Here is a 14,002-nt window from a genome sequence, read left to right as displayed (position 1 = left end):
TGCCTGGTCCCGTTAGATAATGCAGCGTGTCTGTAGCTCCCCTTCAGAGAAGTAGCGTGTGTGGACTCTCACGGCTTGTCTCGGCCCAATGTACGACAGTGCAGTTCCGCCACTCACAGTGATGGTCTGGACCCTAGGGCATGGTGGCGCCTTGTGTCAGTGGCATAAGCGGCATTAAGGTCCGTGGCCATGCCCCTTCTGCGGTGGTCTATGATGCTGAGGGGCCTCCTTGGGGGCTCTTGAAATGACACTGTCCAAGCGGTGTGTTGCACGGTTGGAGCGGTGGGGGGGGGGCTCCTTAGCGTGGGTCCACGGTGTCCGATTGATTGATTTGTCCTCTATGGGGTGGCCGTACTCCTTGACGGCGGTGGGCTCTCTTGGCAGGCAGAAAGGATTGACAATGGGACCTATGCGAGCACCAAGGAAGGATTTTGCCACGTTAGCACTATTGCGTGCAGGGGAGGCGTGGTTGGGGGGACCTGAATGTGCCCACTACATGAGGGTACTGTCTTGGGGTCGTGACAATGGGCAGATGGCTGGCTACCCCGGCCTCTCTAGTGTAGGAGGCTCTGTGACAGGGAACGGCTGCTCGGCTCCCCAATTTTGAACTGACTGTCCGTGAGTGCCGTGGATGGGGTCCGATGTTCTGGTACTGTGGCGATGGGTAGTTGGCCGGTGACCCCGGCCCCGTCGGTGAAGGAGGATCTGTGTCGGGGAGCGGATGCTCGGCTCCCCGATGCCGAAGTGACCGTCTGGGACTCCGGTGTTATGGTGCTGTGGCGTTAGGCAGCTGGTCGACGGCCACGAGCACCGCCGATGGAGGAGGCTCCGTTTCGGGGAGCGGCTCCCCGATGTTGAAGTGGCTGTCGGGTAGTGGGGTGAGTGGTCTTGGTGGGGTCCGTCACAATGCGTTCCCACGCCGCCCCGTTGGCGCGGAGTGGCGTCTCCCCCCAACAGGCACACCGGGCTCCCGGTTCGTGGATCGGGGGGGACACTCACCAGGTGCGTTGATCGAGTGCTGCCTCCCGGGTATGGATCAGCGCCGTTCCTCGGCGTGCGGGCGGTGGGCTTGTGTGCTCCCGCTGAGATGGTCCCCAGGTGCTGCCGGTCCAGTTACCTTGGTGTGTGCCAGCCGCACACTGACTCTTCGTAGCGTCGGCCCTCGGCCGTTATCTAGGGCGCTCGGGCCGTGGGCGGAGGGGCACCCCCCGTTCCGAATGGCGTTCTTGTGGGCTCTAGCGGCCGGCCCGTGGGTTCACCCCGTGCCCCCAGGGAGGGAACATCCGCAGGAGGCACTCGGTGTCAGCCTGGGTCTGCCTGGGTCTGTAGTCGCTGGCTCCCGGCACCGATATGTGCCTCGGGTCCGTCAGCGCGAGGCGGCCGCCATCTTGTGTGCCTCACACGGGGAGGAGGGGGAGGCGGGCCGGATCGCGGCAGAGGCTTCACGGGCTCCGATTTTTGTCGGGGTAGGGAGGAAAGCACGGCTCCTCGCCTCGGTCGCTGGCGGATCGCAGTGTGGATGATGTATGTGGGCTAGAAGCACCCAGAAAAGGATCGGACTGCTGTGGCTTAGCCGGAGCTCAGGGAGCCTGCGTCCTCACTCCTCGGACATCAGGCCACGCCCCCCTAATCTGCATGTTAAATCAGATGATTAAATCTTGTATTTTCAATTGAAATTGTTGAAACTGCTTCTCCCTCTTATTTTAGAAGGGGACCGAGCAAAGGTTGTAGGCTCACTTGTTAATGCCAGGCTAGATTATTGCAATGGCCTCCTGGTAGGTTGTCCTAAATACCAGCTGCAGCGCCTTGAAGTGGCACAAAATTCAGCAGTCCATGTAGTCTTTTCTTTATCATGGAAAGAGTCAGTCTCAGAATTTAGGATGAAACTACACTGGCTTCCGGTCCATCGATGGATTCAGTTTAAGCTTTTATGCTTGGTTTTCAGATGTGTGCATGGCCTGGCACCGCTATATCTTACTGCTAAGATTAAAACATACACCCCCACCAGATCCTTGCGGTCTCTGAATCAAAATGTGCTGGTGGTCCCTCTAGATCTGTTTATTGGGGGACAGAAGGTTTTGTTGCTGGCCATCAGGCATGGAACTGTTTTCCGTTCTATCTACGGAAGATAGATTCTCTGACTGTGTTCAGGAAACAGCTTAAAACATTTTTGTTTGAGTAGGATCATATTGAGTAGCTACCAATATGGCTGACTGTACTGCACCTACATGTGGCTTGCCGCTTGGTTACCCCTGAGGATATGCGCGTTAGAAATACTAAATCAATCTAATCAAAAAGTACATCAGGCACTGTGCTCTTGCTGTGAGTATTTCAGTTACTATGAACGTTGGAGAAGCACTCATGGTGTAGGGGATTAAGTAGCAGACATAACGGCTCTTCTCAGTGGTTTTCTTTATACCACATGCTATGGGATACCCGTGCTGTGTCAGTGAGATACATATCAACTTCCTTTGTGTCTGTGTCATACTGCACTTACCTCTCCTTACCTTTACAGCAGTGTCTTCTCATCCTCCTGACATGGTCGTCCCTCCTGCTAGGTTTGGGGTAATGTTTGTAGAGGGTACAGCTATAATACTCATAGCCATATAAAACTGCCAAAACACAATTCCCATTATTCCTCTGGGAATCAATAAACGCACCATGATAATGATATTGTTCATTGCCTCTGTCATGACCACTTACGCTGCTTGGCCCTTGCTGCCTGATGATATGATAATGTTGCCTGCCTGAAATTCGCAAAGGAAAGCAGTTATTTTTTTAGTAGTTGTCAGTATGCCCAAGCTCCGCATACTAAATAATCGCTTATGGCAAAAGCAAAGACCTCCTCCCAGACCTGTCTTACTGATGGGTCTCCTAATGTGGGCAGAACCGGGTATGCACTGTGTTCAAGTTGTGGGTATGCTTGGGCCAAATATTCTATAAATACAAAGAAATACACTCTATGGGATCGAGCTTGGAACCTCCTGGGTTTTCTTATATAGTGCACAAACTGGTTGGAGAATGCTTCAGGGTGATCAATGGGAGGTAACATCAGGAGAACAATCTATACAGCCCTCACTACATTCACATAGATCTGTGTGTGCGGAAAGGAAACAAACAGACAGTGTTTTATTCATCTATCTGGACAAGTGTGTCAGTTGCTTTTTCTGATATTTGGGATCGTCACCTGGCCTCCCTAACTCTGTGAGATCCGCTTGCACTTGTTGTTCATCGAGATCTTGAATGTTAGCCCTGTCGGTCACTGCAATTCCGTTGCCTGGGGAGGCCACTGCTTTGTAGGGATTGTCGTCCTGGACGTGGTTCCAAACAGTTCTGCCGGCGAGCCTCACTACTCGATCCGCTACGGCCACAACTACGTGGGGGCCAGTAAATCGGGGCGCATTCCAGCGCCGTTGAAAGTTGCGGAGGGGCACTGTGAACCCCACTTTCACTAAGTGTTTTTGTCCCTTTCCTGATTCTGTATCATTGGAGTCAATCTCTTCTTTGTCTTCAGGCCTGTCCTGGGTCCGCTCTATCTTATCTGGCGAGAGATAAAGGAAGCGCTGGAAACGAAGGAAGTGATATGTATACATTTCTTGACCTAGCACATCTGCACTATACTCACAATCTTTCAATGCCCTTTTGGGAGGAGCCAGTTGAAGGTGCAGTTGCCCTCCTGTCACCACCTCGTGGGGTGTTAAATGGTGGTCGGACCCTGGCTTGTTGCGCAAATCTAATAGTGCCAAAGGCAAGCAGCAAAGCCAGTTTTTCTTGGTGCTCTGCTGAGTTTTGGCAATGCACTCCTTCAGGAGTCCATTCAGGCGTTCACACATCCGTTTGCGGTTGGTACGCACAGTTGAATTTGTGCTTGATGCCTAGCAAGGCTGTGATGTGTTGGAACAATTCATTGGCAAATTGAGGGCCATTATCAGACTGCAGGACCTCACACACGCCCCATCCTGGGGAAAACATCCCTGACCAAAAACATGGTCCTGCCTCTATCCACCTGGAAAACGGGCAAACCAACCCTATAATTTAGCGGTACCCCTGACAAACTTGGATCGTGTCCACATAGTCTACGTGGAGGTGTATAAATGGGCCTACAGGTCTCGGTATGGCTCCTCTCACAACTCTCAAGGTAGCCTGCTGTAAACTGCTGACAGGTCAAGCAACTGCTAATGAAATCAGCTACGTTTTCATTCATATTTGGGCAACACCACATTTCTCCAATACGTGTAGCAATGTCCTTCATTCCTGTGTGTGCTGGGTAATGCAATTGTGCTAGTGCTGTTTTCAGTAATGCTAGTGGCATAACCACCTTCCCTGTGTTGTTTTGTCGCCATTGGGCATCCTCTCTTTACCCATAGCTCCTTCTCCTCCTGTGGTGCAGCTCCCTGCAATTCCATAATCTGTGTCTTTGGTAGTGCATTGTACCCTTCCCTCATCACCATGTTCCTCACCCCTCCCTGGTCTTTTGGCCTCTCTTCTAGCTCCCATAATTGCCCAAAGTACGCTGCACACTTTGCCTCATAGTCTGCTGCTTTGTTGCCTCGTGAAATAGAATCTTCCCCTCTTGTGTGGGCCTGGCATTTCACTAGTGCCACCTATTTTGGATATGCAATCACGTCAATCAGTTTGCCTAACAAGAGGGTGCTCTTTACTGTGGTCCCTGAACCCACTCCTGAGCCATTGCCCCAGTCCTGAATGCACTGTTAATGTGACATAAGCGCTGTCAGAATATATTGTAACATGCTTCTCTGCGCTGTGTTCTAGTGCTAATATGAGAGCCACTAGTGCTGAATAATGGGATGGTAGCCGTGCACTCACAACCACCTCACTTGCCCCACCCTTCTTCAGTCTTACCGCTGCAGTCCCAGTCCTCCTGATCACATCAGTCTGGTCAAGTACACCCCCCCCTCAAGTGCACCTTCCTCCACCTTACGTGCTTCACTGAACATCTCTGTTCTTTGTGCAGTCATGTGCATAGTCTCCTGGTTGGAGTACGTCTGCCAAAAATAATGCTGGGTTTACTGTCTTACATCTTCCTATCTTCAGTCCTACCTTTCATAGTATCACTACGTACCCTGCTGCTCTTTGTGTGGTCAGTGTGCTCATTGGCTTATGCAGCATCGCAAAAAGGGCGTACTCCACGTAAAGAGTGGTGGTGCACCCCATGTCACTGCTGATGACCTTTCCACTGCGAAGGCTACTGCAGCCAATGATTGTTTGCACAGAGAATGCCCTCTCATCACTGGGTCAATCTGTAGTAAGCAATTGGCTTATGGCCCATGCTTGTCTTCTGAGTCAGTACCACTCTCATCACTACACCGTCAGTATGTGAAAACAGGAAGAACTCCCTTTTGTAGTCTGGGGTCCCTAATACTGGAGCTGTGCTTATTGCTTCAGCTCCTCAAAGGCTGTAATCATTTCTGGGCAGTCATTTGTGGCCTTGTGTATGTGCTGTAGTCGAAAACCCATGCTCTGCAGTAATTGCACAACCCCAAAAACTGCTACATTTCCCTCACTGTTTTGTGCTGGGGTGTGTTGTGTATCGTCTCTGCTCTCTTCGGGGCAATGTGCCGGCCGTCCTTGGATATCATCTGTCCAATGTATAGTACCTCTTTCTGACAGTACTGAAGTTTGGCCATGACCACCTTGTAACCTTTGTCTGCCAACACTGTCAACATGTGTACTGTTCTTCTGTCTCACTACAAATCAATATGTCGTCCACATACTGTAGAGCTGTGCTCTCTGTCTCTATGTTGCTCAGATTCATTTGGATCACCCTGTTAAAGATAGATGGTGACTTGTAGTACCCCTGTGACAAACGAGTAGGTTTTCACTTATGGTTGCGGTACATAACATAAAGCTAGTTAAGTCCTTTGAGTCTGGGTGTAATGGTACTGAAAAGAATGCATTCTTCAAGTCAATGAACGGGAAACGAGCTTCCACGGGAATGCCACACAAAATTGTCAGCGGGTTTGCTGCTACTGGATACTCTGCTTCTACAATAGGGTTAAGAGGTCTTAAGTCCTGGATAAAACGCCATGACCCTCTATTTGCCTTGTGCACGGGGTACACTGCTGTGTTGCATGGAGATTCTGATGGTACCAGAATGCCTCTGTCAATGAGGGCTTTGATTGACTCATGGATGCCCTCATCTGCCTTCTTGGTTAGGGGATACTGCTTTACTCTTGACAAAATGGCTCCTGGTTCTAGTTTAACCTTTACTCTCCCTATGCTCTTTATGCACCCCATGTCTTAAGGACTTGTGGTCCATAAGCCGTCTGTTACTTTGACCATGTCCTTCTCCCAGAATGGGGGCAGCGCCTTCAGCGCCATCGCCGTTCTATGTGGTACCTCTCTGTAGTGGATTTGAAACCAAAATGTTACACTCAGTTCGAACATCATCTCCAATTCCAGTCTCTCTTCTCTGAATAGGTCATCACCTGTCACTGTTATTAGCCTGCACCCTTCTGCAACTGCAATTATTGCTCTCCATGCCCTTCCTGTGTCATCCACTGCATGCACTGCAATACAATCTTCTCGTGCCAACACTGCCTCAATCTCAATGGACACTATCGTTCCCTCTGGCTCATCCAGTGGTGTCTCTGGCCTGAACAAATACTCTTTTGGTAGTCGCCACACCTCCCCTGCGATGCCTGGCATCCATGCAATGGCAATGTCTGTCCCATATTGAAACAGCTCTGGGTCCACTGGCACCCCTGTCTGTACTGTGCGTCCACAATATGCCTGAACGATTTGTCTTACATTCAACATGTGCATGCCTGGTGTTAAACATATTAGGCTCTTGTCTGTGAATGAAATGGTCATGTTTCGTCTGGTCTTGATGTCTCGTCCCAATATGTTTCCCGATGTCTGTCGAGAACAGAGTAAAGGTAGTGAGTGATAAGTCGTGATCTCCTATAGATAAGGAGATGTTATCAGTAAAAGGAACCACTTCTCAAGCCCCAGAGAATCCTTGAGTGTTCATGGCATCGCCTGACAACGCTAATGTCTCTTCCCGGATACATGACCTAGTCGCCCCATTGTCAACAAGAAAGGAAAACGTTTTGTGACCTATCGCCACCACTATGCGAAGTTCCTCTGCAGGGTTGGGTGTGATCGACAGGATGGGACACTTCAAGTTCTTCTGTGGGCTGTGCTATTGAGGGGTACATGTATAATCCATTCCCTGTTAAGGTGTTGTTTGCCACCATGGTAAGCCCACCCAGTTGTTGCACTAGAACTGTCACCATTGTGTCCACCGGCTCTTGCGTGTCGTCATCCTGTAGTTGTGATAGCTGCTGGGTGTTTCTCCTGATCTGTGATAACTGTAAATACTGTGGTAGTGGTGCTGCCATTTGTGGTGCCTGTGTCTGTACCTGTGACTGTGCCGGTGCCTGCATTTGTGTTTGGTAGTGGCATCTGCTGATATGTACCCTGCATTTGGCCCTGTGGTTTTTGGTTCAGGGTATAATAATCGTCTTGTCCCCCTGGGTAAGGCTGTTGGTCTTGCCCTCCCCAAGTTTGGGGTACCTCTCTTAATCTACATGCCCATGAGATATGTCCTAGCTGCCCACAGGTCCAGCACTGTGGCGGCTCCCTCCCTTGTCCTGGTTAACCCCTTAGTCTGTTAACATATGTGTGGTGTGTGGTGCATATGTCGTCCATCTGTTGTGCTTGCCCTCTGGACCCGACCCCTCCTTCTCCTTGTCTGTCGGCCCTATACTTCCATAACACCCACTTGTCCGTTCCCGTAGACTGTGGCCTGGTTTGTTCCCCCTCTCATCACCACTATGTTTGTCGTCATTGTCTGATCCTGTGTCCATGCTGCTACAAAAATCATTGGCAAAACGTAGTCTGCTCGATGTTGCATCTGTGTTGGGTTTTATTCTAAGTTCGATGTCAACCAAATTATACCTACTGCCTCCTGTCTATGTTCCCAAGCCTGCTCCACTCCTTTCTGCCGTGCTCCTGCACTGTGAATTTGTGCTACCTGGCTCCACCCTTCCATCCTCCCTGGTCCTCGTCTTTTCCCTATCCAGCACTGCCCGCAACTTTACTGCCCTTATTGCTCATTCATCTTCCTCATTACATTCTCGGTCCCTCACCAGTCTATCCAACTGCAACTTCTTCGGTTCCCTTTCTGCAAACTTGCATTTTTCTTTCTCCGCGATCTCTCTCCGCCTCTCTGCCTTCTCCAGTTCTCTCTCCTTTTTCTCCCTCATCTCCCGCTCCGCTCTCACCCTCTCCCTCTCCTTGAGATCCCTCTTATCCTCTCTTCTGGTTCCCTCTCTGAGTTCTCTCTCTTCTTCCCGTCTTCGCTCTCTGTCTTCCTCTCTCGTCCGTGCTCTAACCTCACTTCCCTATCCTTCTCCCTCCTGTCCTCCTCGTCCACCAGTTCTGCCCAGTCTGTTGTGTCACTGTCCCTCATTAGGCTTTCTATAACCTCAGTCTCCCCTACCGCCTCCCCGGTTGTCTTCCCTTTAAGTTTTAGGAGCACCTGCACTGCTATCCACTCGATTGTGCTTATGCCCGCGTACTATTCTTTTGTGCGTTGTAACTCCTCGCCGCCTATTCCTGCACTGCTAGCTGGTTATCCTGTGCCTTTCAGCTTATCCTCCTTAGTGTATGGTGGTGGCTTATATGTTGGATTTGAATATCCCTCTGCTGCTCTTAGTTCCCTTATTGGATACGTTTCCTGTTCATCGTCTGTGTCACCAGATATTACACTCGGAGGGGCAGAGGCGTGGGTCCCCTCTTCTTTCACTTCTTTTCTGGCTTAGCATCCATTGATACCTCACCGTTTCCCCCACACCCTCCTGAAACATGCACCACAATTCAAATATGGCCATGCGTTTAGTCAATTTCTTCCCCTTGTACGCGCCCTGTATGTGTGTCCATAGCCATTGCTGCACGTCTTTGGGGAAACTGTCACAAGGTGGCCATGGCTTTGTTCATTTACCTTCTGTACTTTTGGACTATGCTATGCTATATTTGCAGATCTTTTTCTTGTATGTGGTAACGTTTTACACACGTGTTGAAGTGGGGTAACGCCCCCGCTAGTGCCCTGATACATTTCAATATCTCTTTACCTGACCTCAAGTTGAGGCTTTCGATAATTCGCTGTTCTGGGCTAAAAGGTCACAATCCAATGAAAAATATGTTCCAGTTTGTACACGCCTCTCTGGCTCTTCACCTTGCCAGGCGTGCTCTGCGCTCAGCCCGTCCTTCACTATTTCTGCCTCCTTGGGCACACACCACAATCCTGTGCATGCGGCTTCTGTGCACCGCCACTGGTTAACCTCGTCTGCCAATCCCAAGTTCACAATACTAGCACCTCACCATCTCAAAATTCTCTGTGTCCTATGCTCAACCCTACAGGTGATGTCACCTAGCTATCAACCCAACACAGGGAGATTGAATATCATGCGCACACAACAATAGCTTGTTACTCCGAAACCCCACAAAGATCCCCACAGCTGTCTTCCTGCTCTCCAGGCAGAGTACACCAAAATTCTCTTGTGATCGAACTGCACCCGTTGCGTCGCCTAACGTGTGAAATGTCTCTCTCCAGGAGGCTTAACCAGTCCAATTCACCTTCCGCAATATAGGATAGCTCCAGCTAGCCCTCACGGGAATACCATCATCTATGACCCGAGCTAAAACACCCAACCCACAGGAATACTTTGTTACAAAACTCTTGTCATCTGAGTCCTCTCGGCTACTTAGTCAATACTTCGCATCAGAACCTTTTACTTTAAAGATCGAATATGCCCTAGACAGAGAAAACAGACTTCTACCTCTGCTGCAGTCCCTACTCACTACAACAGTACTAGGCAATACCATGACACTACTAGACCATACTTTGACAATGCTTGACAATACTAGACAATACCCCACTACAGTCAATGTCCTCCTTAAAGACTCGCAATTGCTGTCGGTCTGCACCAATACTTACGTTCCGTGTTATGATGTGTGGGATGTATTAACCCACTTATGCTCTGCCCTGCGGCATCACTGTGTTCTGGTGGTGCCAGAAATATCAAAATGGCCGCAAAACCGTTGTGCGTGCCAAAACCTATGGAAATCGTGCTTTACAACACGAAAAGATGGCTGCCAAATTTACGATGCATGTTTTCAGTGGTGGAACAGAGATCTTACTCGTGAAACATGTCCCCGGGCTTCACAACAAGTAAAAATGGTGCACAGAGGGAAAAGCGGTGCTTTGCTGAAAGAAACCCAACATCTTGCTTTTAAATCTTTTTCTTGGTTGCTGAAACTGCAGAATGCTGGTACAAAACACCCTCAGACATCCAATATTCTTGCTGGGTGCTACAATTCACTGAGTTCAAGAAATTATTATAAACATACAACGTCCAGAAAAGCTGAATTTGTCATCAAAACATTCACCGCAAAAATGTGCCTGCCTGTGAAATCTGTCAAAATCTGCGCCCAGTACCTGTGGCCGCCTGTATAACTGCTGTCAGAAGCCCGCAGGATAGAATTGAACTTGTACAACAGAAATTAAATGTCGGAAAACTAAGTGACCTGTTATTAAGAGTAACCTAGGTTGTAACTGTTTAAATCCCATGGTTTAGAATCTGGAATAAGTGTTCTAGCTGCTTGTTGTGAAATTACAAGTGTGTTTTAAACCAAGAAAAAATGACATTGAATTTAAGCCTGCCTAAAAGTAATCAAACCAGTCCAACAGCTTCCCCCACAAAGGCCAGGCATCTCCCTTCTGCTTCTCTCCACCAGGAAATCACACCTCTGTGATGATTAGATTAGGGGAGGAGAATTTGGGCTGCAGGGCAAGAAGACAATAGACACCCTTTGGCTGAAAGGAAATGCGAAGTGTGAGAGTCATAAATGGCCTGAGACCAGAAGGAACTGGGAGGAGATTGCTTCTGAGCTGCAAGAAGAAGAAGGAGGCAGAGACAAACCGTCATTTGTTGCTTGACAAGGCCAAAAGCATATTTTAAAAAGACTGATAATTTACTATGTAAAATTGTCCAAAACACGAAAATAACAGCATTGTTAATGTAAATAGTGGCTGCACATTTTAAAAGGTGCCTGAACTGTGTGAGATGTTCTAGGAAGTAATGGTGGAAAATATAGTTTTACACCAAATGTATTTATGCCAAAGATATTGTGTTCCTGATAAAAAGGGCAAAATTCTGTAAAAAGCAGACACAAGATCTTACAGCGCAGGGTTTGCAGGAATATCTGCTATACAAAATATGTAAACTGTATATATGATTGGTATAGAGATTGCACACATGGAAATATGTATTGTACTAAAAGTAGATTTTGTGTTCAAGGGGCAAGGGGAGTATTCTCTGACTCATAAACCCACATCATCATGGTGACACCCTGTTTTCGCCTCCAATCAAGGGAGAGAGGAGACTCTGGCCAATCCCTGGGAAAGGGGGCGTGCTTAGGATATGTCAGCACACACACCCCTTTATCATGAGCCTAAGTAGAGACAGCTGAGGACTTAGAAGGACACAAAGATTCACCCACTAACCGATTGCTGGCCGGAACACCCTGCAAGAGAACCATCGTTCTTCCTTGCTCCAGACTCCCGAAACCTGGCAAGCAGAAAGGCTCTTTGCATAGCTGAACCACTTTCAGCTAGGCCTTAAACTTCTAGAACCAGAATCCCAGAAACCTAAGGGGAACCAAAGAAACAGCTGGGCTGTGCTGTAGCTGCTTTCCTGCTAAAAGAGTTATTACCAGAACCAAAAGATCCAATCCAGTTGTGCTGTGCTGTGACCAGAGCCATTGCAGACTGATCCACTCCTGTGCCGTGCTGTGAGCAGACCCAGTGCAGTCCGGTGTGCCCAGCAGAATCCCTGACCAGAATTCCTGGCAGTTCCGTTCAAAACATATATAGTGAGTATCTATAGAACAGAACTGTGTCACTAGCATGTGTACTGTCCATGGTCAATCCCTATCTAAATCCATCCTATCTTGTCTTTAGAACCTGATATTGTTAGGAGTGCCTTTGAATTGTCAGAACTTTTCTTGTGCTGAGTTTCTCTTATTTTTATTCTAAAATCATAAATCAATAGTGTTGTGAGTAACTAAATTGAATCCCAGAAAGGAATTCATTATCCACCACGTGAAGGGTCCCTGGCCAGGACTGATGGAGATTCATGTGTGGCATTCTCTTTTTCTATAGTCATAATCTAGTATAAAAAAATCCCATTTGTCTTTTTAAAAGTGCATCCTTGTTTTCCATTTCTTGCGCCTATCTGAATAAAACGACCTCCACTAAAAAGTCCATAACTTCGTCAATTTTTGTGCTGCAAACAAAATGTAAACTTCTGCTTGTAGCTAACATCCACAGCTTTCCAAATCCACATAGTTATCCCGCAATCGCGATTACCGCGTGCTGAAATGTTTGCCGCAAATTTTGTTTTTGGAAATTTCTGACACGCGTAAAACAGCTTTTGATTGCAACCGACCTCAATTTTAAGATTTCACATTGCTTATTAGTGTTAAATCATTGCTAGTGTTTGTCTGCAACTATCTAAAGCGGCTCCCATAAGAATTTAAACAATTTCAGTAATTTAAACCATATCTAGTGTTTTACCCAATCCATTCTCAAGATCCCTTTAAAACCATTTTGACAGTTTGCCAATCAATTCTGTTTCTCTCGTGTGTTGCTGGGGGGAAATTGGGATTGACATTTTGTTTGAATTCTGCATTCCTGAATACCTGCTCTCTCGTCTCCTATCTCTTTACATTGCTTGTTGGGGGGTCGAGGGGTGTGCAGGGGGAAATATTAACCACATTGCTTTATCATCTCAGCACACACAAGTATTATTTCTGTGCTGAATTGTTTTGCTCACTATTACTCCTTGTGCATTAAAGAGATTGCTTAGTGTTAAATCACCCCTTTGGTGATTATTGTATACCCATTAAACATAGTGTGATTAATTTGTAACTACATAAATAAATATTTTAACTTTGCAAACCAGCCTGATTCCTGGTTCAGTGTGACCAGGAGAGGGGCGTGATATGAGTGGTACATCGTTCAGAATAAAATAACTTTTAGACACAAATTAAATAAGGATTTCAGTTGTGCATTACACGCTAGGCGTTGACTTAGGTGAAGTGCCGGATTGAAATCACTTACAGATGGCACTGCTCAGCTGCTGGCTCCCCGTCAATGCGCTTGCTTCCCCGTCCTAGTCTGCCTGGACAACTCGCTGATCTCGGGCGTAATGCTTTCCAAAGTAGCTCCCGACGACCTTTAAACAAGCACGCATAGTCCAGTCTTCTCGAAATTTGCAAGGGTCCCACAGCCCCTCAGGTTCGGCAGCAAAGGAGTCCACTTAGTGCTGGGCTTGCGCATCTAACCATTCTCTGCTACCAACTTGTTGGAACAAACTCCCAGGTAGGTTCGAGGGCTACTAGGAGTTTGCGGACTCACGACTCATGGAAGGCCCAACACGTTCCCCCAAAAGGAACTCAGGCCCAGCCGGACAGCAAGTTCAAACTGCGGTTTATTACAGCCCAAACCAACAGGGATCAGTACAAGGATCAAAGATAATCCTGGGGCATCGCAGCATTGCCTGGCTCACAACCTGGGCCCCTCTCAATTAAACCTAACCCACCACTGGATTGGGTACAGAGGAATAGTCCACCTATAGTGGACCTTATAGATGTTAGTTTATTGGCTCTTCCCATGTCAGGTGTCGGGCATGGTGCATCCCAATATTGCTATCACTAAACAATGTTGCAGTGTGAGGGTCTTACCATTGGTTCTTGCCCGTTGCTACCCACCCCTAGGATACTAGACTGTGGTTGGCTAGAGCTGACGTCCCCAGGCCTGGGATCCGAAATTATTCTCAGATCTAGGTGTACCTTTTCAAGGTAATAAGAACAACTATGTGTCTGCACTGTAACGTGTACCACCATAGTCTATGAGAGTGCCCGTTCACATCATGCAACTCTTGTCTTCTCTTTGTAACAACTTTGTTGCAAG

General features: G+C 48.0%; 1 protein-coding gene across 1 annotated transcript in view; it reads left to right on the top strand.

Annotated features, from left to right (window-relative positions):
• NPHP4 (nephrocystin 4) overlaps positions 1–14,002 on the top strand; it is a 1,060,260-nt gene that overhangs the window by 12,895 nt on the left and 1,033,363 nt on the right. The gene's annotated exons all lie outside the window — the stretch shown is intronic.

This window comes from Ambystoma mexicanum, chromosome 8 (assembly GCF_040938575.1).
Source record: "Ambystoma mexicanum isolate Mex_15411 chromosome 8, UKY_AmexF1_1, whole genome shotgun sequence".
Classification (NCBI taxonomy): Eukaryota; Metazoa; Chordata; class Amphibia; order Caudata; family Ambystomatidae; genus Ambystoma; species Ambystoma mexicanum.
This window is presented reverse-complemented; position numbering and strand designations above follow the sequence as displayed.